The sequence below is a fragment of the Cygnus olor genome, chromosome 6, assembly GCF_009769625.2.
Source record: "Cygnus olor isolate bCygOlo1 chromosome 6, bCygOlo1.pri.v2, whole genome shotgun sequence".
NCBI lineage: Eukaryota > Metazoa > Chordata > Aves > Anseriformes > Anatidae > Cygnus > Cygnus olor.
In genome coordinates this window covers 32,972,480-32,997,079 of record NC_049174.1, presented here as the reverse complement: position 1 = coordinate 32,997,079, position 24,600 = coordinate 32,972,480, and the positions used below count along the sequence as shown (strand labels likewise).

The following is a 24,600-nucleotide window of genomic DNA, read 5'->3' as shown; positions in this document are numbered from 1 at the left end:
AAGCTGGAATTCTTTCAACAAAGTCTATTCTATTCTTCTTGGATATTATGAAAACTGATGTCACTTCTAATTCCTCAGGAAAGAAAAAATCCTTACAGTTTGCAGTACATCAATGCAGTCATTTTTTCCCCTGACTAATCTATAAAAAGACATTGTATATGAATGTTATTTTCTCTGCCAGAAATGCATTCCTGGAACATAAAAAATGCTTTTTTTGTTTTTGTTCAGTAATTTAGATAATAGTTTCTCCATGAGGTTTCATAACATTTATTTACTACCATAAACGATTGGACCAAGTGATTTCAGCAGTCAAAATTGGAATCCCTCAGCAGTAAGCTTTCTTATTGAATTAATTTTGTGAATATTATGCTTAAAATAATTTCGAATGACAACTTTATATGAGCAACATAGCATGGATATGAAATAAATCTGTAGAGCTCTGTGCATGAAGCACAGGAGACTTTAATGGCAGAGGCGTCAGCTGCGGAGATTCAACTAAGCAAAACTTGTTCTCAAATTATTGACAGCCTTGGATAGTTACAAGTATTTCTTGTTCAGATCGATGAGATTGCAGTGGATGTGGCCAACAGCACTTTCATGCTTTGCAAATACAGCGTCTTGGGAATTTCTTTTCTCACAGAGCGAGGATCCAAGTCTCAGCAAAGCCTCCCCATGCTGCTGCACCCTTTGCCGGCCATGAGACCGCAGCCAGGCCCACTGCCTCCTGCTCGAATGGTGAGCTCTTGGGCTCTGCGCATCTCGTGGCGGGGGGACCGTGGTTAGCCACGGCCGTGGTGGCTTCCACGCAGCATGGGGAGATGGCTGCTATGGGTTCTGCTGCCGTCCTGCGGTCACCCCGTTGTATAGAGCCTGGTCAGGTGGAAAGAGGGAGAGGTGGGACCTGCAACGTGGCCTGCTCTGTGAAATGTGTTGGGCTGGGTGACACAGAGCTGAGGGGTCTGCTGGTGGCAAGGCAGGTGGCTTTGGGGTTGGAATTGGCACTTCCACGGTCACCCTTTGGGTGAAGCGCACGTAACCACTGTGTGTGCATCTGCTGAAAGTGCTCTTTCAGAGACAATCCAACTTTGCTGTGCTAGTCCCTATTTGCATACAGTCCACCGGGAGGATGGTGGTATAACGAATAATGCTGTGCCCTCTTGGCTTTGCTTGTATAATTGAAAGGAAATCAATGACAGCTCAGCCTCTCTCTCACTCTAGCCATGTATCGCTCAAGAAAATGCTTGTGCGTGTCAGTCTGGCTGAAATTCCACTTCCTTTTTTGTTTTTCAATCTGATTCCTTGGCGTCTTTTCTTCACACTCCAGTTATGGTTTACATTGCCCTTACTGCATGCAGTAATGATTGCTGAAGGTGACCAGAACAGTGTAAATTATCATATTAAATTAAAGATTGTGCCTACCTGTTTGGTTTCTCCGTTGTCTGTTGCATTCTACTATTTTCTGATGGTGCTCATTTCATTTGAAAAATTAATCACTTGCTGATGTGTTTAACCACCTTCATTTTTATCACGGAGACGCTAAGCATCATCCCCCTTCAATCAACTCAAGTTTGAAGTTTAATTGTGTTCAGGGGCACAGTGAAATAAGCTGTTGGCCTGGAAAAGTACTATGTTGTATAGCCTGGGGGACTCTCCAGGGTTAGAGAAGATTAAAAAAAAAAAAAAAATTAAGGGGGGGGGAGGAAATGCCCACAGCTTGCACTATCTGCGGGGGCATCATTAAAGTACTGTGGGAGGGTCTGGGAGTGTGGTGACAGCACCCTCTGCTCTGCCACGTCCGCTTCACATCTGCAGCTCAGGCAATGACAAGCAGACCAGATTTAGCCTGACTCTGTTTTTCCAAATACCTAATACTCCCTACAGCTAGAGATATTATCAGTATCATCACAGCTCGCAAGGACAGTTTTTTTAGCTGAAGGCATGACTGATTTCAAAGGTATTGGAGGATGAATGTTACTTCAAGTTTTTTGTTTTGTTGAATAAAAGTTTTGCTTGATTCTCATCTGTGCGCACATTTGCCACAGTTTTTGTTTTTCTGTTAGTTTAATAATGTTGCCCCCCAAAGAATTTGCCTTTTTCTTTAAACCAGGCCTTGATTTTAAATAACCTCACTGGGGTGTTTCATTCGTGTGAGTGGCTTTTAGGCCATACCTGGCCCCAGGGGGCTGAGCTGAATCGCATCCCTCTGGCACCCAAGCACCTTCCCACTGGCAGCAGCAGCCCTTCGTTAGGCAGCGCTTGGAGTGGAATTACTCCTCTGGGTCCTGAAGGTACGTTGGGCTGAGGGTTTTCGCAAGCCTCCCGGGGGCAGTTTCAGGTGCGCAAATCCCAGTGAGCTATCCCCTCAGTGAGATGTCACTGAGGTGAATATCATCAGGTGGACTGAGATGACTCCATGTGCTGCTTCTTGGAAACTTGTGGAAATTGGGAAAGGCTCTGTAGTGTCAGGGAGGTCGGAGTGCTTGTGTGAACTGTTACCGTACATGCAGCTTGCTCAGTGGTGCTCCTTAAATTCCCACTGGTACAACACGTTCTTTTTACCTTGCTGTTCCTGGGCAATTAATATATGAAATGAAAATCATCTTTAGTAGGGCTCCTTTGTAATTTCTGACATAATTTTCTGCATGGAAGGAGTGCCATATGGATGACTCTTATGACACGGAGGGACGGTGGCTAGGTCAGAATCCTTCCCGAGCATGGCAGCAGATTTTAATATGTTTTTCATGTGAAGAGAGTAAATGTTTTAGGAAAAGGACACAGTAACTTAGAAAGTAGTTTCTATTTTTGTGAGGTTTCTATCAGATCCGTACTCTAATGATAAAGTAAATCACTGGAAAAATTAATGTTTTTTAAAATAGTATTTAGCTTTTATTCTTCCTATCCAGGAAACCTTAAGTCACTTCGGCCCATATCCTTGTAGAGACTAAGATATCCTAACTCTCACTGAAATACTTTTCCTCCTGTATGCTAATTACGTTAATATATTTGAAGTTTTACTCCACACTGGTGAAGAATTAAGCACTTTTTTTTTTTTTTTTTTCCAGTTGCAGTTTCCATTTACTTCTAAATAGAAAAACTGCAAAATCCTCAGGTTTGGGCTTGTTTAACATGCAATTACCTGAAGACAAACAACCAAAGAAAAGCCATCAAATGATACATTTCCGCAGATAATTAAAACCTTTCTCTTTTTTCACTGAAGGAAGTCTTTTATCAGAGAGAGCAGTGAAAACTTCAAATCACTGAAACTTTTTAGACCTTTTGACTCGTGTTATGTTAGGATCCCACTCCAACCAAGTGCATTGTGCTGTTGATGCCCTTTTATTTATATTTATTCATTTGAACCTATCTGTAATGTGTACGCATACATACACACACATTTATCTTGGTGGCTGTACAGAACCTAGAGAAATACTGGGGAAACGTGCTTTTAAATACGAATTGTATTGCTTCATTCTGCCCAGACGAAATGACGTGATGAAATATCTCTTTTGGCAGTCATACAGAGTGACATGTTTTTAATTTCCAGAATTATTAGTCACCTGGGCTTGCAAAAACACCTGTTGCCTGTGTAAACCTGCTGGTCTAAATACCCTTGCTGTGATGAAAATATCCTCGCAGCGATGCTCCTTATCCAGTAGGTCTCATTTTCCCTTAACTTCAAAAGATTATTGTCCTCTTGGTACTCACTCGTATTCTCTTATCTAACAAGTAAATGTCAGAGCCAGTGGGGGCTACAGACCTGGAAAATAATATTCAAAAGGAAGTCCCTTGATGTGGCGGTGTCTTGGATCGTCCTTTTGGCAGTTACAAATGGCACATTAACACCTGAGAATGATTTTCTATTCCATTTCTCAATTCTGCATATAATTGTAATGTAGCACCATTCCACTTGTATTTATTGTTTGTTAAAATAATGCCCTGATGTGGTCAGTTAAACAGTATCCTCCTCCAACCATCCTGGAACAGAAAACCCCAAAACCCCTTTAAAATAATTGGCTATAATTGAAGCCCAGCAGCTTTGATGCATTTTCCAACTAACTGTAAAAACAGAGTTCAAAACCATTATTAACAGACTAAATGCTGACTAAATGCATTGAGCTAAGCAGCAGTCAGCTAAAGGTTGGTCTTGCTGTTCTCACGGAGAGCTTTTGAGGAAGGAGACCTTTAGAGAAAGATCTGATCTTCTCCTGTAAGGTGCCAGAGCCAGACACTGAGGTGTTTTGATAATTGGTCCTTTCATGTCCATTGGTCGTTTGTGCCCTGTTAGTACAACTTAACAAATAACACAGTTTTTTTTTTTTTTTTTTTTTTCCTGCAGTGCCTTTAAAAATAGATTTTACTGCAGTTGGAAAAGTTATTTTGCAGTTTAATTTCCATAGTCAGAGGCTTTTCATTAGCACAGCTTCTTATGACATGAGTTTATTCTGCATGTAGTTCAGTTACGCTATGGAAAATCATAGTAGTAAATATCTGCTAGGTATACAGGTTTTTGTAATCAGTCCCTGACAACATCTGTCAAAACAATATGGGAAAATTCGGGTTTGCTTTGTCATTACAGAATGGGACTGCTTGTTTATTCAACAGAAGAAATAAAGCATATTGAGAGGAGGCCAAAAGAGTCACACTGACTCAGTCACTGAGACTTCCAGTTTCCAGCTACAGGATATTTTGGTTCCAACATTTCACATCAATAATAAACAATCTTTATGGGAACCATCAAATGATAAAAATGAGAACATGAATTGAGAGCTAGGCTATATATTTTTTAATCTGTTGTATGCTATAGTTTACATTAGGGTCGATCTCAAGATTGGAAAGAAGCAGGTTCTGTATCACAGGAGTCTGATTTTCAAATAAATGTTTGCCAGCTATGTGAGATACTATCAATAATTCATCACTGTAGTTCTTCCGAGATGGTCTGCTGATGCATGTGCTCTGTCAGAGCACATGGTAATAATATGAGCATTTATATGATTTACAGATCTACAAAATAGCAAATAACTAGAAATTTCTTCAAGTGACAGTATGCATAGGCTCTTGAATGTCAAAAATAGTGTGCGTGACAGCTGCAGTACGTGTAAATCATGCTTGACTGTTTAAAGTGGTCTCTGGGTATAAGTACATGCACTTACACTGGCATCCTCGTAGTCCATTCCCAACAGCTGATTGACAGATTGTATTTTATGTAATTGTGCATTTTCTTATGTTTCTGTTAACTGTTTAATCCCCTGTGGTGTCCAGTAGTTCCAATTCTATCTCTTGGCAAATAGGATTTGTAGGGCTCAAAACACGGACATTTCCCTGCCGCACACTGTCACACAGGCATGCGGTCTCTTTTAGTAATTCAGGTCTTCAGCAATGTGCTGAAAATTGTGTTGCACAAAGAGGTTTGTAAAATTTTTGCATGTGCTCTAGTTCAGTAAGAAACTTAGAAATGGTGACTCCTATGGTAATTCATTTTTGTGCTTTCACAAAATTCAGGTGAGATGCCTTCTTTGATCGCAGCTACCTGAGTGCCAGTGGCACTGGGAAGAGCTTCATCAGCTTTCAGCTAAATTCCCATCTTTGCACCAGCTTTGGTCCTGGAGCTGCTCCGGTCTGTGTGGTGCAACAAAGCACCATCCTGCCAGCACACTGCATTTGCTTCCACTTGTCCGAGCTTTTCACTTTTGTGGTCCAATCTTTTAGCAGTGTACATTAACCTTAAACTTGCTCGGTATTTATCAGACCCTGCGTGCAACCGACCTATGGAAGTGTGATTGGGAAAGTGAGGTCAGAAAATGTGTTTACACCTTCAAAAGGCTTGAAGACCTCTGTCTTTCTGGTCTGTTTTCTGTGGCACAGTGTGCAGGTAGAGCTGAGCTTAATCCATCTTCCTAGCGCAAGTGTGGTTGCCGAGTGCTGTGGGGGGAGAGGAGCTGTCACTCACACTGGAAAGCTGTGTGTTAGAAGAACACTTAGCAGCTTGAAGTGTGTTCTTCAAAAGAGCAGCGCTTCTGCGTGGAAGGAAGCTCCATTCTTGCCAGAAGCGTGTCCATTGGGTGCTGTCATTCATACTTAGCAGGAGCAAAGAAAGAGAAATGGGAATAAGGGGCAACCTCTGGCATTCAGTTAAGGAGAGGGGATGGTACATTGGGTTCCCTCTTCTTTTCCTTTTTTCCCCCCATATAATCCTGCAAAGGCACTTATGTATTAATTGGGTGAGTGTCTGTAAGCTGTAAGGCTGTATAGATTTGAGATGGTGCACGGGTGCGGAAGACTTTAAAGCTAATCTGTACAAAAGGACTGCCTGCTATAGCACTCATCACTGAACATCGGTGTGGTTGCAAAGCTGAGCTTGGTATGGATGATAAATTAGATTTTTGCATGGGGAAAGTTTAATAGCTTCATCTCTTTCATTACGGTAGGGAAGAAAACCAGAATGCAATCATCTGGGGGTATTTTGTGCAAGTATGTCACGTCTCTCTGAGCTGAATGATGCATGGAGGGCAACCACATTGCGGCCTTTTACCTGGTAGCCCACCTGGACGTCACTCCATCTTCGCCTGGCCCTGCCATACCCACACAGCGTTCCAGTCCTTCCTGTGTGGGAACGGTCTGGCCGTGGGGCGGCTCAGCTCAGTTGAAGCGTGTCTCTGTGGCCAAACGGGTGCCATGCGCCCAGCCGGGGAAGGTTTGGGTGGTTTCCACCTGGGAGCTGAGGGAAGTGCCCCGGCCCTCCTGGCCAGCAGCGGGCAGGACCCAGCATCTGTGACCCCAGTCCCATGCCTCGTTGTTTCTGTGGTTCTGTCCCGAAACAAAACTGGTTTTGTATGCCCGCAGCGGTGTGCCGTGACTAAAATGTTTGCCTGCCGTTCCCCCGAGGCTGAAAGATTTGCTGTCTGAGGCAGGGCTGCGGGACGGGGATCAGCCCAAGCGGGGCGGGACGTGCCCCTGCGGCTTCTGCTCCTGCTGGCAATGCGCGCTGTGGAGCCGCCCTGCAGCTCGCCTCTCCGCCTGCCCAGAGCCCAGGGCAACCCACGGGCTCCCAGTGGCCACCAGCAGACCCACAGCTGGGTTTTTTATCAGGATGCTAAACATGCAGATGAGAGCCAGTTTCTGAGCGCCCGTGACACCCACAGCAACACAGCAGGCTTTGTGGAGGCCTTTGTGGAGGCCTTCCCCTGGCTCCCATCGTTTTCTGAAATTCCAGGTCAGCAGCCCAGCTGTTTTCGAAAGGAGGGTGCTTTTGCCTAATTAAACATCTAAATATATATTATTAGGAAAGTTCTACTAAATAAGTCCATTATATTGTTGTTCAATTTATTATAGTCTTTTAATAGCTTGTTTCTAAACATGCTTAAAGTTTTGAATAGGAAAAACAATACAGGTTTCCATTTGGGGTCATTGGGAGGAAAGCAGTAAGACTTGAAGGTAAAATCTGTTAGACCACCTTGAAAACAGTGGCAAAAAACAGCAAGAGTTGTTCGTTAATTTTTATTTAATAAGTTGGTGTTTTCAGTGAAGCTGCCTCTATGAAGTACTGTTATTTCACCTCAGCATCATGCTGAAAAAGACTAGCAGAATTTCAGAGCTGTTGTCTCAGGCTTTATATAGGCTCAAGGTTTATGTTCTGTTCCTGTTTTGATAAATCTTCCTTCCAGGCATAAGGTGTAGAAACGTTTAATTAAAGCTCACATTCTAGAGCAAGGGGTAAACGCTGTGGTAAGGCGCAGACACCGGTAGTGGGGTAACTGCAGGCAGCAAGAAGAGATCGCGGTAAAGGTGTTCCACACCTGAGGTGGCCAGGGAGACTTCTCCAGCATTCATTGGAACTCTAGGGGAAAACATTCTGGATAAACATCTGTCTCTGAGCAGTGCCCCTTGCTCCCAACACCGGTGTTACTTTCCTCACAAACACTTCCAGAACATGCCATCTTGAGGGAGGGCAATTATCTTCCCCAGGTGTCCATAGAAAACGAATACTTGATAATTGGAAGGCATGGGATTCGTCACTTCAGGGGGCCTGGCAGCGTTACCTGCTGCCCAGATCAGCGGGGCCACCAGCAGGCAGTGTAGCGCAGGCGCTGCCGTGCTTCTCCCCTGCTTTGGCATCGGTTTGGGAAGCTGGGTTTCCAGTTCCTAGCACTGGTGGACAGTGCTGTTCCCAGTGGAAGCGGGGGCATTTATATAGGTTCATAATGCCTTTATTTTGAGTAAATTAAAGCTGTGCTGACTCAGATACCTTGATTTATGGCTCTGCCTCAGGAGCGGACCACAAGCAAGAGCCCAGCTCCAGCGGCCACTGGCAACGCCAGCAGCCTGGTGCAGCACAGGGCAGCACATCCTACGCAGCTGCTTGGATAGCAGGCAGCTGTGGTTTTAGCCATTAGCACCAAACCCTTCCGAAACAAACCAGCTCTGTAGGTCTGGGCCAGTGGAGCAGAGATTTGGCGTCAGTTAACCTCCCTGTAGGGTCTGACTTCTCCACTCAGCTTCGGGAGAATTAGCTTGAGTCAGGGCTACAGGAAGAGCTGGATTCCAAGCTCTTCTCCTTCTTGAAGACTGATGGTAGTATTTTAATAACTGTACAGATAGCCCGAATATGTAGGCTGATTTTCAACGTGTACATGAGGTTATCGTTCTAGGTGAAAAAATCAAATGGCTGCATACATGTATTTTAAATAATTGTTGTGGCTAGGGGGAAAATATTGGAGCAATGAGGACATTCTCACTGACTTGAGATTAGAGAGGCCTTTTTGGCAGGACAAAAATGTAGTTTGCTTATAACACCTGCATATACTTGCATGTCTATGATCTTCTGGTTTTTACAGCCTTTGGTGTCTATTCTCTCCTTGATATATTTGCAGAATTCATATGATCTTCTGCTGGAAGTGCTGTTGGGTGGAGGAGAAATACAGTGCCTAGTACAAACAGTTCCTTGTGAATGCTGCATTCCTACAGTTATCTGTCATTTAGAAAAAATGCGGCTCAATAACCTATTTTTAGCACAGCTTCTGACAGTAGTAATTAAATATATTTTTAAAAATCATAGCATATAATATTAAACCAACTCCTGCCACGATATTTACCATTTCTGCTTTGTATGTACATAGTGCCCATGAAGACACAGTGGCATTTATTGTTTATCTTGTCAACTGTCTTGTCATTGAATCTTTCTAAGGAAAGAAGGAGAGAAGAAAGAAGTTTGCTTATGTTCAGTTTACCTATATTTTAATAACGTTGGTTCAGCCTTGTCCTGGTTGAAAAGCATTTCTGTTTTGTAATGTATCTGGGTATACTAATAAAATATTTCTCAATCTGTTTTGAATATGACAGCCAGGATTCTGAGGTTGGTGGAAATTTTCAGGTATGTTAGGTAGCAGCTGGAAACCACAGTGAATGAACAGTCCTAGTGGATCAAGCAAAGCTGCTGAAAATTAATTCAAAGGGTTTCTAGTGCGCTGCAGGTGGGGAAAAACATATCAGCTGTATAGTTAATTAGGAAGAAGTGTCATCTTATTATTTGCCTAGAGTTGCCTGGTTTTAAAATAGTAAGTAATCACAGCAAACTTTTCAAGAACAGGACAAAGTTCCAGAATTGCCATGAGCATTTCAAGCATTCATAAACTGACTTTTTAAGGGGGGAGTGGTAACCCTGGTCCTGATGGGTAAATAAGCTATAATTAAGTTATTCATTTCCGATGTTTTATAAATACTGCATCTTCATGGCTATCATTTTCTGTAAAAGCTTTTGAAATTTGTAAGTCTTAAAAATAGAAACCTAGTTTTAGGGCTTTGTCTACACAGAAAAGTTACTGCAACATTAGCAGTGAATCACACTACAAAACAGCTATTCCACACTGATTCTCTGTGCAGATGTTTCTAATGCCTGCCATGTGGTAAGATTGCACACAGTGACAACTGCTCTGTCCCATCATATTTTGCAGCAAAACTTCCATGGAGGCTTCCCCAAAGATTATCTAGCTCAATAATATTACTCTAATTTGAAGCCTCACTAAGGTGTAATGTTGTCTCTGCAACGGGAAGGGGAAGTCTTTTATAGTAGGTATATTTTGAATATAGCAGAATACCTAAGTTTCCTGTAGAATAAGAATGACTATCATTACTGACGTTGATATCGGTTTAGATAATTACAGTTAGATTAAATCATGAAAGCGCACATCAGCATGGCTGTTCTGGCTGAAATCCTGATATTTTGAAATCATTTGAGTGGCAGAAAGTCGTAGGTATTAATTGGGCCTCATTATGGAAACAAAAAGAGATCTTGATATGTCCTAAGGCTGCATAACAGTAATTTCCATCTGTTTAAAGACATGTGCCAAACTTAGAGCACTGGAGAAATTATTCACGTCCAAGCTTCTGGGATGTTTGGAAGAGCTCTGAAAGGAAATTGTCAATATTATGGGCAGTGAATGAAATGTTTGGGGCCTTAGTTAAAATTCTTAGACATTGTCCATAAACCTGTGGTATGGTATGAGCAATACCAACCGGTAATGCTAACTTGTGCAGAGTGAGACACACTTATGCGTTCTGGGGGCTGCTGTATCCATCCTGTTCGAGGGGTAAGGAAGCAGCAAGAAGGAAGGGGAGATGCCTGAGAAGCTGTCCCATGTGTCTGTGATGACCGACCTCTCAGTCAGTACACAAGACTTGATCCAAGTAGTATGGTAATGCAGCCTAGAACCCAAATTAGAGCTAGAATCTCCGAGTTAAAACTGTAAAGGGTTTCTATTTTTAGGATGTGCCAAACACACTAAGCAAGTGGTTCTGGCTGGCGATAGCCCATTTCATTAATCATGTATCCACGGGTAGGCTGTGTGTGTGTGGAGGACCGTGACCGCAGCGATGCTGAGAAGTCCTCCCTTCCTTCTGCTCAGTGCAGGGAGCTGACGTTGCAGGGCTGCTTCCCATAACCCAGGTAGCTTGTTGAAAGACACTTCAAGCCCCTCTGCAGGTCACTGCGTTGCACTGTGTGAATATCACCTAGTACTGCTTTTCTGCACTTCTACACTATTGTGCACTTTCCCGTCATATACGCTGGCACAAAGTCAATAGCTATGATGAGTCGCTAGCGTGTTACACGACTTGATCATTGGTTTGGTTCCAGATGAATAAAAATTTATCACAGATCTACTGCTCTCTGTTAGTCACATTTGTGTTTATACTAATGTCACTGAGAAAAACGTGGATCGTGAGATTAAAGCAAACAGAGAATAACATATCTGCAGCGACCTGCTGCAGGAATTGAGGAAAGTTCGGTGTAAAATATGAGACCAAAAGCCGGACAGTTATTTCATTTAGATCTAATCTGTATGGAAGTCAGCAGCAGCTGATTGCATTTCTCTGTTGTGGTTGTTTCTTCTAACCATGGGTTCACATTAAAACAGCACTTTGACATCAAAATTATTCATTTTATTTTAACGTGTAGCGTTAAGTAAGCTGGGTGGCAAATTGTCTTCTCAAGCAGATTGACTTGTTTTACCTGTGGGGAAGGAACAGCTGAACAGCTAGGAGGGAAATCTGCCAGTTCAGGAAATTTATTGTAACTTAGGTAGCTGAGAGTGAATTGTTTGTTTTTGAACGCTAGCTTGCTTTTGATGCTTTTAATCTAACTGAAGTCTTTATCATACCATTTGAAATTATCCTCAGGGGCTGAGGCTATCACTGAAACTTGAAAAGTAATTGATACTTATTCTGTGTTGTTCACAGTGTTTATATGATTACAAGATGAGTTTTTCCTCTCTTTATAGCATGCCATAAAATCTTCAGTACTGTAGTAGAGAAGGCAGTGTGATAAACCAGAACAGCCTTCATTTGATATACCTGCCCCTTTCGAGCCAGACAAACAGAAAGGAGGGCTTTATTTTGCAGGAATACTGAGAAACTTTTCTTGTCACAAAAATAATCTCTGGCTGTTTCTTCATTCCTTTTGCAAAGCCACACTTGGTCCCCTTCCCTGAAAACTGTTTAGCTGGCTGTTACGAATTGTTATATTTCACAGATTTAAGGTAATCATAGCATATTGTTGAAATCCTGTGTGTTGAAAGTGGGTGTGCAATTTATCGCCGTCTTCTACAACAACCCAGGATTTTTCAAGAGGGCAGCGGAGGGAGGCCAGAGGCCTTGAATTGAGGTGCTTTTTGGTAAGAATTAATGTTGTTGTTCAGGGGCCTGTTGGCAGTACAGAGAGCAGTAACTCCCAGACTTTAATGTGTTGGTGACTCCATTTTGGCTTTAAGCAGGCAGCTTACCCCCTGGGGTTTTACCTGTGCCATTGGATCAGCTTTCTGTGGGTCCCAGAGGTGCTGTGGGAGCAGCGTACTTGCAGGGTGTTTCAGGTAGACTGTTGTTTATAATAGTCAGTCAGGAAAGCAGGATGCTTTTATCAGCCCAGCGATGTGTCACAGTATGGAATTATGTGGTATTAAAACAAGGCGTGTTGTTGTGGCTCTGATTTGACAAGTCATATGCTGGTAGTGGCTCCTCCCCATCCTGCTCTGAAGACAGAATTTGAAACGCCCAAAGAGAGCTTTAAATGATATAAATGTTTCTCAAACAGTCCCAGGATTGCTGTTTTCTTGCAGCCTTTGGGAGAGAGCGGAGCTGAGGGCCCCGTTTTAGTCACCGTGTTGGGCCTCACAGGCCCTGGTGTGGCTGGGCCCTGTGGGGACGCCGCTGCCTTGCTCTCACGGCAGCGCTTTGGCCAGTGACCACAGCTGCTCGTGGGTACTGATTAACTTTGTGTGTGCCCTTTGGCAAATAGAGGGGGTGATAGGGCCCATCAGATGGTTACTAAGTCCTCATCAAGGGATCGATGAAACACATGCAGGTAGATAGTGGGCAGCTTTGTTCCCGCCTCAAGCTCACCCTGCTGGGGCAGGAGCAGGAATTGGCCTCTTCATGACAGAAAGGCAGAAGTAGGAGCAGTGGTACCTCACAAAAAGAGCTTCCTATGTCGAGTACAAGAAGAACTTGGAGTAAAAGCCTGGCAAGGGAGAAAGTAGGCTGCCCCAGTCAGTTCATTACTTAGTTTTCCTCCACAAGCAGTAATGCACAAGGGGAAAAGAGGGCATCTGTTACAGAGAGACATGGGCTATCACTGGGAGTGAGAGGGAAGAGAGAGGCTTACAAATGGCCGAGAGCTGGCTGCCAGCTCCCAGCGTTCAGGAGGTCTCTGTGAGAGCTTTCAAAAGATGCTGTGTTATCCCTAACACCATCCCAGCTGTTAGGAGTGCGAGTGCTCGTTCGTTCAAGGGAACTGTTTGGAGCTGTTTGCTATATTATGGATTTGCATTACGTGTTTGAAAGCAATTTACATAAAATTTAGTTCTGATTTATGTAATCTTCTCTGAGGAAGTTTTCCCCTTAGTATGTCGATGTGCTGCTACCTCTGTGCCGCACAGCGTAAGGGTACAGCTTCCAGCCAGATCCTTATCTCCATCTGGTGCGTGCACGTGGGAGGACGGTTTATAAAGCCATCTGAAATGTATAAATTGTATTCCTTATTTCCTCTGTTCAGTCTGATTACCAGGTCCTGTAATAGAACAGGAGCGAGGCAATTCTGTGACTGAGGGCCGGAGGGCGATATGCTAGCACTCGCCCTCGCTTTGGGAAGACGACTGGCCCTTCCTTTGGTGGGTGAAGGTGTCAGGGTGCAGCCAGAGGAGTGCAACCATCGAGTCGAGAGCTCAGGGCTGTGTAGCTGGCATTTCCCGGGCAAGAATCTCTGCTCTGACATGTACAAAAATGTAACTGATTGCTCCAATCCAACGGCCAGTTCATTGATTAAAAGGGCAAACGGGCTTTCGTCCAGGAGTGCAGCAGAAAACAAACAGCTAGGCTAGAAAACAAGGCTGTTTAAACATCTGAAAGAGCATGGAGCCATCACAGCTGCTGCAGAACCTGTCACGACTTGGCTGCCAAGAGGCCAGATGCTCGCATCAGAGGAATGTGTGTTTCACAAGCTGATACCTCTGCTTCCTGACACACAGGGACACGTCCGAAAAGGCAGGAGGAAAGTGCAAATTAGTCAGCTTTCCCATTAGCTGCCAGCCTTGCTGGAACACCAACACCTGCAGAAATATGTATTTTCATCGGAAAGAAATTATGAAAATAACCTTCTCCTCTTAGTATAGACCGCTTTTGATAACCAGAGAGGGACCACTGTCCCTATGTGAAATCAAACACTGCATAACTGATTTAATGATTGGACCCATTGGAATCTAAATTTTCAGAGACTTACCCGTGTGATTAAGGATATACAAAAGCCCTTGAACGCAGGTTGATTTTGGGCCTGCTCCAGAATGCACTAATGCCATTGATTTCAATTAACTCTGGCTAAGGTCACTGGTGGCTTAATCAGTCTCACAACTCCAGAAACAACAGGAAAGGCAAAGAAAGAATAATGGCTTAAATCAGGAAATTAATGAAAGCCAGTCAAAGGTACTTGTATTTAGTAATCACATTTAAAATGTTTCTGAGTTCCTTTGCAAGTTAAAAATCCAGCTTCTGCCTCCCCTTTCCTGGCTCAAGTGGCAACACTCAAAATAGATTTGGTATGATTTGCTTAAAAATGTATTTTACAATGAGGCAATTTATAGTGAAAGTCAATGTCCTTTGAAGTCATCACATCAATTTTCACCTGTGAATGCTTTTTTGGAATTCTGTTGAAGCATGGAACCGAAAAAGACTTAGGAATTGATTTCAAATCACTGTTACAGCTGGAAAAATGGTAGGTGCTCATTTTAGTTCTCAGTTCATCTAGAAAGGTTAGATAAAACATTTCATTTTAGCCATTCTTTTTCTAATCTGTCAGTATATGGAGTCAAGTTTATCCTGGCACTTAAGGACAGGATTCCTGTAGCGTAGGATGTGAGGTAGAGGAAATGTTTCTGTGTAACTGTCCTCTTCCAGGAGGTGGAATATCGTCTTTTTAGGTGCCGGAGTGCTAGGTACAGGGGAGCACGCGGCCCATTACACAGAGCTGTCTGCGAGGTGGTGGGGAGCGTGCGGCAGTATGTGCGCAGAGCAGGGCTGGGAAGGACAAACCAGATGGATAACGTCCCGTGACCCCAGATGGGGCAGAATGGCCAACTGGGCACACTTACTGTTGTTACATCTTACTTGCTGCTTTCTCTGAAGCTTAAATTCGTAAATGTGACAAAGGAGAGATCTATTGTTTGTTCCGGCAATAAAACCTTGCTTTGCTAAGGACCTTTCCCCTATTCTTGACAAGCAGGGGAGGTAAAAAGCTTTGAAAAATCACCTAGTAAGGTTAAAACCCAAACTGTTTCTGTGATCAAAAGCTTACCAGCCTGATCAAACTGCTTCAGCTGAAGACCCTTTTTTGACAGTGAGTATTTGAGGAGATTCATACACCGCCTCCACACATTTCCTTTTATTCTCTCCACATATTTTTACTTGGTTCTGTTGTTTATCCTCTCTGCCAGCTACCCCAGGCTTAGAAAAGTGTTTACTGTGCTAACATGTGATGATCCCACATGCTTTTAGGTATTTGTTTTATGAAACTGGTACTTAATTGTGATGGTAAAAGAGAGAATAATTTTAATTTCCAAAGAACATTTTGCTTCCAGTTCCCTGGTGCCATTCTGGGGAAATTTCTGTGATATTTTAAGGATCAGCCCAAGACTTCCAACCGTGTGCAACTCCAAGGAGGGCAAATTCTGCAGCCTGTGATTTATTTTACTATTTTTCAAATTTGCCCTCCAGTGATCTGAGTATTTATTGTGGAATAATAATATAACATATTGGGATTATTGTATTCTATATAATATGAGCTATTGTATTACATTATGCTACATAACCTCGTATTGTATTGTATTGCAATTTGTTGGGATGGGAGTGTCCTGCAGTTTAGTCTTTCTAGGTTATGCTGTTCTTCAGTCTGCCAGCTTGCCTGCCCTTGCCCCAGGCATCGGGTACAAAAAGGCTTTTGCACGGCCCGCGGGCTCACCGCGTGAAGCTGTGCTGAAGCACGCAGAACTCCCTGCGCTGTTGTTAGGTGGCCCTGGCTGGAAATCCTCTCAGCTCTACCCACCTCCTGTTCAACTGATGGGAGCCGAGCAGCTCACACCACGGCTTTATGGCTCTGTTGTGGAGAAGGGACTGTAAGCATCCAGGATCCCAGCTGTTTCCTGATCTTGTTCTGGTGAGAAGCAAACAGCGGTATTGGAGATAGTATGGATTTGTATTGGCATGAGACACTGGGTTTTTAACAGATCCTGCCTACACTGGGGTAGGTGAATTGACAAGCTTTACTAATGTCTGCGTGTACTTAGGTCACTTCATTATGTCTCATCTGAGCTGTCTGCCCATTGAAAATGTGGCAGCGTGAAGCGGAGTTAGTCCCTTGATGCAGTCCTCAGATGTTCAGCCCGGGAGCGACTGCTGTAGCTCAGGACTTCCACTCATTTATCTTTGCAGTCAACCTGTAGCTCGTCAAGGACAGGCTTCTGTTGTGAGTTTTGTTCTAACAAAAGCCATGGCATTCCTGCCAAAAATAAGCTGTATCTGCGCAGCCAGTAACTGTATCTTACGATGACCTAGAATAGAAGTTAGATGGATAAATGCACTTGGAGGGTGAGCTAATGGCCACTCCCGTAATAAGGGCTGTAATGTGAAGAATGCAGAATCTGTTTGTGCCCCCGCATGGGAATTCTCATCTTGGGAAGAATAACCTACTGCTTAACCCCACAAGCCTCAATACTGGTTTCTTTGCGCGTTTATTTTTGCAAGATCTACCAGTTCTGAAAAGGATTAAGAGAGAACTTATTTTGGTGGAAGTCTCCAAAAAACTGGTTTCAGGGAATTGATGCCACTGCCCTGCAGAGCTCCCTGACCAGAGAGGTCTGCCTGGTGTCTGCTCTCCGGATCCTCTGCAGCTGGGTGTAGTTAGCCTGGAAACACATCACAGTTCTTTAGGAAGTTGAGTAAATGATAAATTTTGCTAAATACTACAAATACTTCCTGGTAACAGGCTGCATTTTCTCTTAAGGGTTGTCCTTTTTCATTTCATGAAGTATGTGGCTTTTTCTATTAAATCAGGGTTTTCCTTGTTTTATGAATCTTGCTTTCTTCTACAAGTGTGTGCCTGCATGAGCATCATGCTACAAAACAGTTTTGTTGTCAAGAGAGCTGGAGCGTAATCTGTGTTTTGCAGTTATTTAACGTTCATCAGTACTTGTAATGGCAGGTGAAAAAACAAATCTTATCCTTGGCTCGAGATGGTGCACTGCAAGCTGGCATTGAATTTAAACAGAACATGGCCCTTCTACTGATCTTACGGATGGGCCTGTTCCCGCTGATGTCTTGTGGAGCCGTACATGTGAGCATGCAGTCTCTTTTGTGTTTTTTTCTTTTTTTAAAAGGAGTAGCTGCAGCACAGCACTTGCACAGCTGGGCCTAAAGCTGCATGTGTTGAAGCGCACGTTATTGCATGTTACGTGTTAGTACTCACTACTCCCATGGCCCATGTCATCTTCAAAGTATTTGGAAGGTTTCCTGGACCAGGGTTTAAGGAGAAGACACAAACCCTTGCTGACTGTGACAGAAGATGGAGCACAGCCCTATGAGGCAGGGTGGTGAATGCAGCTCCTGGTGGCACAGCCTGCTGTTGTTCCTGGTGTGCTTGGGCTGATGAGCCACAGGAGCGAAGGTAGGGGAATTACAGCACAGCTCCTTCAAGGCACAAGCTTAGGTTTAGAGGCAGCGCGTGCTGGTGCGAGCGGTTCCAGCGAGCTCCGTGGCTCTGTGGCAGCAGGGCATCGCTGCCACTCGGGGCAAGCACCGGGGAAATCAGGCAGTTTGTCATCAAGGCCGCAAAATATCTTTAATGATGCTCTTGCAGGCAAGAGTAAGATCTTCAGCCAGTGCTAACCGCTGTCGTTCAGCTGTGTCATTGCAACTAGCATGATATGGCTAAGGATCATACATCAGCTAAGGATCTGGCCCCAGGTTGATTTGCTCGCTGTAAATCCAGGCAGAAATGTGGGTTACTACTCTTATGTGTAGCAGTCGAGAACATTGTAAAAACTTGGCTTCAGCTCATCTCTGAGCTCAGGTTTCTGTTTTGTTGTGTGTGGAACGTGCAATCAAGGGTGTTTGGATGCGAGTGGCGAGGCGTTTCCCAATATTGAAGCTCTTCGTGTGGAAGAGCGTGCAGATAAGAGAGAGCTCTGTCTGTCACAGCCCTTGGTGGTGCCCTTCCAGCGTTTGAAGTTCTGACTTGAAAGCACAGACTTCTGAGAAACCAAGGCACAGGCTCCCAGCCCCTTTCTTTCGGCAGGAGCTCTCAATGACAGGGGATAGATTGAGATGAGTGCCTGTGCCAGTGCTCAGGTGAGTACCCCCTGCCCCCCAGGTGCTGAGTGGGCGTTTCAGCTCCAAAACACCTCCTAGTCCTGGACCTCCAACTCAGAGGAGGAAAGGTCAGTATTTACACCCTCATCACCGGGTGAAAAACAACGTTTGAGGCTGTTTCTTGTTTTCTTATATTTTCACCCTTGGAAAGTGAGGAGAGTTTCTTCAGAACACACTGTAACTGACACTGAACTGGCTTAAATCTTGTAAAGATAGAAGTCTGTAATTGTGTAACTTTTAAAATTAGGAATTAGTTGAAATACTCATTTCAGCTTACTAAAACTCTGTGCTTTGTGCTTTTAAATCCATGCAGATTTGCACCCCTAGTTGCATATCTTTAAAATAAACAAAAGAATTAGGAGAATGCAGGGGTAAATTCTGAAAAAGGCACTGCTGACACTTTTAATTTTTCTTTTTCTCCCTGCACTCTTTGCATTTTGCAGCTCTGGTTAGGTTGTTCTTAATTTTGTGCTTTCCCTGCAAACACTGTTTATTCATTCTAAGAAAACATCAGTTGGGTAAACAGAAGTATTTATGTGTGTAGCACTGCAACTCCTACTAAGATGCAAATTGTGCTGCAGGGAAGATAGTTTGTGCTTTTCTTTCCTCTTCTCTTTTCTTTTTTTGACAGTCAGTTAATAAAGACTCAACAATAAGCAGCTGCCTGTGATGTCATTTGGGACTTTGTCCACAGAGCTTGTATTTACAAGTACTGAGCAACTACATAGCAGCAGAAAACCCAACTATCAGCAAACTTCATGTCTGCTGTTACTGGAGGACTTCTGTAGTGCTGTGGATGGTGCAGAAAGCTAACTCTGTTCTTCTAACCACAGACTTTTAAAGCTTGGTAAATAAACACTGGATAAACTCGAGAGAATTTCTGGACTGCAAAGACTTCTTACGGTTCTGAGTTCTCCAGGGCTGGCATGTTTTGACTGAACTGCTGCAAGTAAGACTTTTGCTGTTTTAGTGTTTTTATCATCTCTGTAAAGCTTATTTTTCTCTAGGAATTTGTCAGCATTGCTGTTTGTAGTTTAATTAAAAGAGCAGCAAGTATGTAGTTAGTAATTGCAGCCATGTATCTGTAATAGGATAAAGGACAAATGAAAACTTGAATCTAGCTTTTGTTTGCATGAGACTGCACTGAAGTGACTCTCTTAATATAATTGGTGAAACTCTAAGGTTCTTAAAATATCATATTGTCATTAATCAAACAAAGCAGGCTGTCTTTTAAAGATTGTTCTTTTATCAGTTCATGGCATTTATTTGAATACTCAAAATTAGTGTGGATTTTTAATATCATTTCCTTATAGTTTTTAATACATTTTCTTTTAAAACTGTTTTGCTGCTTATGCAGGCAGAGATTTAAAGTAGAACTTGGCTATTTCTACTCTTTTCCCTTGTTCAAGTTCCGGAGGTAGTTAGTTTAAAAGAAAGAGTCATACACTGCTTTGAAATCTGACGCCTTTTGGATTAAATGAATTGTCAATTATATGAGAAACAGTCATTTTTATTTTGTTTTGAGTATTTATGTTAGAAATCCAACAAATCCTGACACATCAGGACAGAAACACTGCTACTTTGGTAACTGCTGTGAAATAAACTTTTTCTGCACTGCCTGCTGTTTGAGGACAGAGCTATGTTTATAGCCACCAATTAACTCATTTTCGTGACAACCAGGTGAGATTGTCATGTTGTTATTCCCATTTTACAGAGGGGGAAACTGACCCAGAGCAGTGATTTATTAAAACTTAGTTTACCTTCTTCAAAAGCTGGTAACAAACCACAGCTCTCCTGCTTCGCATTTCAGCCCTTCACAGGAGCCCGTTCTAAATTACTGCAATTTCAATTGCAGTGGCTCTTCCAGAAAGTAACCTGATCACAGGACCGTGTATGAGGATCTCTTTTATTACTGTTTACCTCTGTTTAATGATCTTTGAGGAGACAAAGCACATTTCTAAAGAATGAAATCAGAAATCTATGACTCTGATGGGCAAGTATATGAGGCTAAGCCAGCACAAATCAATCAAACAGGAGGATTCCTCCTTAATTATTAGCACTGACTTTTTTTATTTATTTTTTTTTGCCTCTCCTGCCACTGACTGTTTACCAGGCCTCTCAGTCACACACAGCAACAGATTACTGGGGCTTCACTCTAAGGCTTGGGTGGCTGCAACTGCAGATGCCTCTCTCAAGTGACCTTGTTTCTATAGCAGATCAAAACCTGTCTGTCTTTTCTTTTGATGTTTTAATGTGGCTTGGCATGTAAGATGTGCAACTTAGGACCCGTTGTTCTGTCTTTGGAATTGACGTGTATTCTCTTGGAAGGGAAAAAAAAAAAAAAAAAGAGCCCTAAATTTAGCTCTGCATTGATGCCATGCCATGAGAATGGCAAAGGTTCTGGGGGCTTTAAATAGGGGCTTAAGTGAGGGCATAGAGTTTTATTCTGTGTATTCATCCTCTTCCTTCAGAAATAGTATAAATAAAAAAGTTTATATGTTCCTTGAAAGAGTTTTTCCTTTAAAAGACCTTTTTGTAGAAGCTGCCACTGAATTTAGAAGTGAAGAACAGGGCATCATGATAGAGCCTTTCGCTGGGGAGAGGGAACAGGCTGAAGGCGAGGTGGTTTGAGCCCTACCACGCTGACTCCTGTGGCCAGTCTTTCCTTCCCTCTGTCAGCCTGTGGTCAGTAATGATGATCTACTGCTGTGAGCTGATAAGTGTATTTACATTTGCAAAGTTCGGGCATCATGGTGGCAAATGCCTACAGGACCTTCATAACAAAAACTGAGATTAAAAAAAAAAAATCAGGGCCCACTTAGCTTTCCCACTTAAATTAATTTTACGTGCAAGTCTCGGTCTTACAAATGTGGATCTCACTCCTGTTTTAAGAAAACTTCATGGACTTTTCTGCTCTCGTTCTTGTGCATCGCGTGAGTTGCATACAAGTGTTTTGAGGCTTAGATTTAAACAAGTAGAAATCTTGCCCCATTAAATACACTGTGGTAAGGTACAATTCCCCTTCCACTTCAGTCAAGAGCAAATTTTCAGATAATTGCTTTAAGAGCAGGAGCAGACTCTCAAAACCTGATGAGCTTGAGGCCATTTGATTTTCATTTTTCTTTCTTACATTTCCCTTCTCACATTTACATTTTCTTTTCTATATTTCAATGTAGCAAATTAGGCTACAGAGCAAGCTTGGTTTTCAGTCGAGCGATCCCCTGGTTGGATTTTCCCTGGGTAGAGGCTACAGGTCTGTGAAATAAGCCCAAGGACACCGCATATTATCTGATAACATTATGGGATGGCATTAAAGGGGACAATTGCCAGCAGAATGGCAATTCTTCGGGCTTTCTGGCCGTCTGAAAAGAAGCAGAATGAGTGCAGACTCCAGCCTGTCATCAGCCGACAAGTGGGACTGAGGTTGGGATAAAAGCCACGGAACACAGGTGCCAAGGGGAGCACCGCTGGCTGCCGAGCTTAGCGCCACTTCTCCAGGGCCAGGCACGGTGAGGTGCTCTGCCGTGTTCAGCTCCTGGCAGGACGGGAGTTATGCTTCCCAAAAATCCCTACCAAAACTGCTAATACACCTTTGGAAGCTTTAGCATCTGAAGTGAAGTTTTAGTAATAAAGTAGGATAAATGTACAGTGTAACTAAAACACGAACCATTAACACTTGTACTGTTCCGTGCTGCCTGATGATACTTCCCATATACCATGCAGAAACCTGAAGTGCATTAAGTATTCCCTGATGGTTGCATACATTGGTCACGGTGTTTTGGGGATGGAAAGTTAGATTGTTATTATCTGAAAAATACTTAGAAATCTTGTATGATTCCCTGGACTGGCATCCAGAGCTGGGGTGAATCCCAGGGATGGGGTCTGGGCTGCAGCAGCAGGTTCTGGAAGCTGGCACCAACACTGGGCTGTGAATGATGTAGGCCCTGAATAGTAGCTTAGATTATAAAACGGTGGATAAAAAATTATGTTGCTAAAAAATGGACTACTGGTATTGACACAGAACAAATGGTACTGGTAAACCACGGGGTTGATAACCTGCCCACAAGACGACAGTGTTTGTTTTCCAGAGCCAAACTAGCCTTGGATAGCATGCACACAATAGGTCTGTGCAGAAGCAAATATGCCATAAATTCTGGTCTTTGACAGTGCTAATTGATTATTATAATTCATTGTTATCTAAATTGTTAAATTCAACAGTTTACGGTATCCTTTTGTTTCTTTGTTGCTCAGACATAATGCAAACAGGAAGAGTTAATTACTGCAGGCAACAACAGAGGCGAATTTCATTGTCTGCTTCACTTTGATTGAAGCTGTGTTGAATCACCACTGTGGGTTGTCAGTAATGGTGGGGAAAAAAAAAAAAGAAGCAGGGCTCCTTGTGCAGTGGATTTGCTTTTTGGTGGTGGTTACCATTTGTATTTTGAATGCTATTCTTCTTTTTGCAGCTGGGTTGTATCATGCTTACTTTCCTAGTACTAAGTATTAGCTAATCGTGCAAACTGAACTCATGTGTGATTTGATCCTCTTTGGAATCAGCAGCGCTCCTTGAGGAATACAGCGCAACTTGACACACGAGTAAGAGGATTGCATTTGCTTCTAAAATGACTTACCCCACCAGACATGCTCTCTTGGCTTTTTTTCTCCAGTGCTCTGGTGATGACCAGAGCTGCATCTGCTGGGTAAAAGGAGTAGTGGGGAACTCGAGAGGACACTAACAATGGCTTAATTTCTACATGTTCCAAAAGCTCTGCCCCGCGTTGCTGTTTTCTAAAACATGGGGTAACTTTGCTTTAAAATGTAGGATCTTTTCAGCTGCTTAGCTCCCTGGATCTGACAAAATGGTTCATAGTGATAAGATTTTGGGGGTTATTTTGCCAGTAGAGGGCCATGTTAAACTGGATAAAGTAACTCCCTCTTGGGCTCACATTTTCAGTGAGTAGCAGCTTAAAGCATATGGTTGTTTTCAAGGGCAAAATGAGTAAATAATTAGATTTTTTAGAAGCTACCGAATGATTAATTATTTAAAATAAGACTCACATCACTTTTACAGCACACCACAGTTCCGTGTCAGTCTAATTAGAATGAATTCTGATCTTTGAAATGCATCATAGCTACCTGTTTATTCGCAACTGTTCAAGGTTGATAGATACAGCTCTAATAAGTCATTAAGCTGACGTGATATACAGCAGCAGCATGTGCTTTTCCTATAATGACACAAATGAGAAAAGAATTGTTTTTCAGGGGTACAATCACGTTTGTTTTTGATGTGGCCTCTAAACTAGCTGTCATTATTCAGGCTCTTGTGCTGCAGGAGTTGACCTTTGGCAAAATATTTTGTTATCCTCAATCTTTTATACAGGCCTTTTGTGAACTCTGCACAGCTCTCATTTTGCTGATTGCATTTAAAGTCATTTATTGCACAGTGTTTGCCCTTCTAGCAGATGTTAAAGGATTCCCTGCCTCCCCCCTTAAAGGCTACTCCTCCGCAGCATCTAATTATAACCTACACAAAAGATTAACAGATGTTATAATTGTCTTTACTCATTGATTAAATAGTTTCTGCATGATTTGCTCTCTCTTCTCCCTCATTGCTGATTTGTGAGGTCTTTCTGGATAGGTCTCATGCATCTGCAGTTTGTTAACAGTGGCCATCTTCACAGTTTGTAACTTTTGGGTTTTGTGTTTCAGTCTGAGCAGGCTATATATGTTCTTCTGGACAACGTGATGGAAATGTGTTGAAATGGGTGTGTGATACTTGCTTTGGTTACGTATTTCTGTTTTCTTCCTCCTCTTAACCATTCCTTCTGAAATGTATGTAAAAAGCAGACTAGTTTTAATGAATATAAATTGGGGAACGAGGGGTGAATGCTGAGATTTGTTTGGCAGTGTGTTTGCCTCTGTATTTCAGTTGCCAAGTGGAGAGGAAATGAGTGACTAAGGAAAACAATTTAAGGAGAAACTTCCTAGTAGGAGAAAATTTTTAGAGAACTTTTTAAGTAGAACCCCAGAGAGGTCCCCAGTAGGACCACTGTAACGCCTTGGCTTTGCTTTTTGGGGGCAGTGGGGGTGTGGGAGTGGGTGTATGCATTCATTTCACCTTCTCACAAAATTAAAGTTACTCAGTTCTTGAGCTAAGTAATCTCTTCTGTTTTGTTCCCACCCTGAGATGGGGGGTCTTTT

The 24,600-nt window shown here is 42.9% G+C and overlaps 1 protein-coding gene across 9 annotated transcripts in view; it reads left to right on the top strand.

The window, feature by feature from the left end:
• NCKAP5 (NCK associated protein 5) overlaps window positions 1–24,600 on the top strand; it is a 436,628-nt gene that overhangs the window by 51,125 nt on the left and 360,903 nt on the right. For 5 of the 9 annotated variants that reach the window (XM_040560987.1, XM_040560990.1, XM_040560988.1 and 2 more), the window contains exon 1: window positions 19,077–19,348. The exons of 3 other annotated variants lie outside the window; for them this stretch is intronic. The gene's annotated coding sequence lies outside the window, so the exon portion shown is untranslated. Of the gene's footprint in view, window positions 1–19,036; window positions 19,349–24,600 lie in introns of those variants that run through there. One more of the 9 variants, XM_040560983.1, reaches the window with a different exon arrangement.